Source organism: Danio rerio, chromosome 10, assembly GCF_049306965.1.
Source record: "Danio rerio strain Tuebingen ecotype United States chromosome 10, GRCz12tu, whole genome shotgun sequence".
Lineage (NCBI taxonomy): Eukaryota > Metazoa > Chordata > Actinopteri > Cypriniformes > Danionidae > Danio > Danio rerio.
The window spans coordinates 9,944,953-9,949,056 of record NC_133185.1 but is presented as its reverse complement, the minus strand read 5'-3'; the positions used below and the strand labels follow the sequence as shown (position 1 = coordinate 9,949,056).

Below are 4,104 nucleotides of genomic sequence, written 5' to 3'. Positions count from 1 at the left end.
ATCGGCGCAGGAGAGTGACGTAAACCACATGTTCTGATGATGCAAAACACTGAATGTAGTGACATGTGCCCTTGAGTTGCCCATGTTGTCAAAAAGGGACTGTAATGCAAGGCATGCTTGCTAAGATATATTTTTCTGCATGAGAGTGGTATGTATGAATTACATATATTAATTTATATTACATGTTAATCAATTGTATGATTACACTATATATTCGTACACGTTCTGTCTGTTTTGTAGCGATGTGTGGTTTGGGCTTCAGTATATTTGCTCAAGATGTAGCTTTCATTTTACATTTTTCTTTGGTTTTCGTTAGTTGACAGATGATTGGAGTACAATTGTATTGGACTTTTGGTAGAAAAGCACACTTGAGTTGAAATCATCGCGTTGTTTTTGTTGTACAAATATTAAAATGTCAAATTCTCATCAAAGTATTCATAGAGAATGCTTGGGACCTTAGTTTTATAACACAGTGCATACATTAATGCAAATGCAAGTGTTTTAGTTAGAGAATATGATATTAATACAGTTTATGGACCATCGTGTTCTGTCAGGTTGCCTTACAGGATAAAAAAGATTTCACTTTTACTAACACAGATTCTTCTTCAGTTATTTAATTATCTTTTAGTGCTTTTCTCATTAATGATAGATCATTACCACAGGGTATGCATTAGCTAATCTTTAAACAGGAACAGTATGTTACATGGTATTTTTAATTAAAAATGATTTAACATAACAATAAAGATAATTTAAGATAATATATATTTTTAAACCTAATAATAATTTAAAGATAAGAAATGATAGGACACTAGAAAATTAAACATTTTCAACCAGCTTTATAAAGTAAGTAATGTCTGGTTCTGTCTGGATCTCGAATCTGATTTGCTGATAGCCCTGTGATATTTAGTAATTTCAGAACACATACAGCCTCCTTACCTTTCTGTATTACTCCGCCCACATTGAGTGACAGCAGATCAATAAACTCACTACATTTCGACAAGTATTGCAGCTGTGGGACAATATAATGTACTTTTGAGGCTTTTTTAGTCGCTCTTATAGTTGTGTAAATTGCTTCCTTGTCCTCATTTGTAAGTTGCTTTGGATAAAAGCGTCTGCTAAATGACTAAATGTAAATGTAAATGAGAATGTAGTTGTTTAGATTGCAACTATGCAGTTTATTTATGGATAATTCTTCAACTATGGGCACTTTTTTGTCCTTTGACCATATATCCAATAATATATATATATATATATATATATATATATATATATATATATATATATATATATATATATATATATATATATAATTTTGTTCAAATTCCTCTTTCTTTGTCAATCTAACAATAAACCTACTTAAAAAATTTTTACTACCCTCAAAAAAGGTAGAAAATCACTGCTTTCACCTTGTCGCACCCAGAGTTTTAAACTTAAACGTTAACATTTTAAAATATTATTTATCTGGTATCTATTAATGCATCTTAATTAGGCACTAGTGAAATAATTTAAACATTTTATAGTTATTTATGTGAGACTATTATCAATATTATTTTTTTATACAAAATATAGCTGTCGCACAGTATCAGTGTCATTTCCACCACAACATTGTAATGTTGCCTTAAAAAGTTTGTGGAAAAGATTATTTAGATGGTTTCTATGAAAATTAAAAATGCCATCTGAGAACATGTTCAAGATGAAGGGAATTTAAATTTTTATTAACAACACTTGAAGAAGAATTAAGGTTGTATTGTTGTAAGAAGGTTGTGGTAATATTGCTTGATAAGGAAATACATTTATTCTTCTTCATTTTTAAACATGTTGTACCTTCAAAGATGTTTTTTAAAAACCAAACAAAAATAAGGCAAATAAGGGTGTTTTGTAAACACGAAAGGCTAGTGTCAATTCAAAGCTAATTAGTGAAGCTAGTTTCATTTTTCACAATAAACTGTTGAAATGTCATTTCCACCACTGTCATTTCCATCACCACACACGTTTTTTAAACGTTTTTTTAACGGAAAGATTGGTTAAACTAGATGCAATAATGATCATAGACAATGACTATGTTTACATGGACACCAATAATTTAATTTTAATGCAATTAAGACAATACTCTGATTAGAGTGCTCAGAGTACTCAGAGTGCGTGCATGAAATGTTGGTAAAAGAAAATGCCAAACTGCAGTTAAAGTCCACAAATTAAAAATAAAACACATGCAAATACATGAAACTCCAGAGGAAATGCGGATAGCATGGTGACGCAATGACGTTAATCTAATTATGTGCTATAACATGTAAAAAACGGCATCATGAAAGGAACATTAAAAAAGAAAATCATGTAAATACCTTAATCATATTATTGTCTTCATTAGATTAAAGCAAATAATTTGATTGCTAATTTCCATGTAAATGTAGTGAGTGTTTGACTGCCATAATTTATTTCATTTTGGAATAAGCTGTATATTGAGATGTGGTGGAATTGACATTTGTTCAGTTCACAATGGGAAAAAAAACTATTCTCTTCTTATCTATGTTTGTCCTCTTACAGATCTTAAAACTAGACAAATTGTTTAAACTCAATTTTGAACACATTTTTTTTAAACTCAACTTCACAAGGCTAAAAGTGCCCTTATTCAGAAAGTGCCTATTTTTAATTTTATTAATATTTTAATTTTTAAGACACAGCTCTGTCAACAAGACAAAGACCGCATAATAAGTCCTTAGAGCAGGAAAAACTTAGCATAATTTTAAACAATACCTGATCAAATCATTATTAAACTGGTAAATGACCTTCTAAGTCAGTCTTTCTCATTTGTATGTTGTAGTGCTGTATTTATACTATAGTAATTGTAGTGTATTGAGTGTGAGATGGGACTCCCAAATTAGGAATATGTGAATTTTGTGTTGGCCAATCTTTAAACCCAGAGTCACTTTTTGGTTGGCTTATTTCAAATTAGTCTCCTGTTTTTGTTACTGCAGACTAGTTCAGTAAACAGAAAGAAAGAAGAAATGCCTAAATGTGTTTAGCGTGCTTAGCCTTTTTCCTAATCGCAAACACAACCGTACTCTGGTATGATTGCTTTGCTTTAATTTTTTCAGGGTTAATTATTGTGAAATCCTGATTCCAACAGAGAAATATTGGAAAATCTCTGTAGACGGATGGCATTTCATGTCACGTTCAGCCTCATAATCTTGAAATGTCAGCAAAATCACCTGTTTTGTCATGACTTTAGACATTACGCTGTAGAATCAATCAAATACTAGCTCTAAAATGACGGTGGTGAATTAGTAACGATTTCTGCTGTCCTGATGGTCAGCTGCAGATGTGAATGAATGGTGAAAGAGCCACAGCCACATCGCAATACTACGAGTGTGATATTGCTCATATATACAGTGTATATTACAGATAATTGCACCACTAGTTGTGATTATTGATTGTCTATAAATGGTCAAATTATCAATTTGATATTATAAGTTTCTATCTGACATTTTTGCAAATTTGTTAAACGTTATTCACATTTTTTGTTTTCTTTTTTTGACAATTTAACAAAAATATACAAACAAGTCCAATAAAACTGATTCATGCATATTTTAAAATACTACCAAGGATAAAATACACAAAGACATTGGCATTCTTATTTTGTGACAAATTATTTACACTATGTGACATCCTAAGCTGCTCTATTGGTATAAAATATGGTCATTGTGGAGGTTATTTGAGTGTATTGAACTCACTGTTGTTTTATTTTGCGATTATTTGAGCTTTATGACGTGACACATTTTTCTGCCGGAATGTTGCAGCAGTAAGCAAGACTCTTTAGACCAGGCGAACTTTTTCAGTTTTCCGTAGGCCAATTTTGTGAATTTTAACCTTAGTTTGCAGTATTAGCAGACAAGAGTATGACTGGTGTGCTCTTCTTCTGCTGCTGTAGCTCACCTGCTTCCAGGTTTATTGTGCTGTGTGTTCAGAGTAGCTATAACTGAAAAGAAGATTTTTTTTGTCTTTTTGTTAGCTTAAACCAAAAGTTCACCTCAGACCAATGGCGCTGCCAAAGCATTTTCCATGGAGACTGCAACTCACTAAATATTTTCTCTTATTTCTGACCAT

The 4,104-nt window shown here is 31.5% G+C and overlaps 1 protein-coding gene across 2 annotated transcripts in view; it reads left to right on the top strand.

The window, feature by feature from the left end:
• mrrf (mitochondrial ribosome recycling factor) overlaps positions 1-4,104 on the top strand; it is a 43,412-nt gene that overhangs the window by 1,783 nt on the left and 37,525 nt on the right. The window contains 1 exon segment of one of the 2 annotated variants that reach the window (NM_001002174.1): positions 90-148. The exons of the other annotated variant lie outside the window; for it this stretch is intronic. The gene's annotated coding sequence lies outside the window, so the exon portion shown is untranslated. 2 annotated transcript variants of the gene reach the window in all.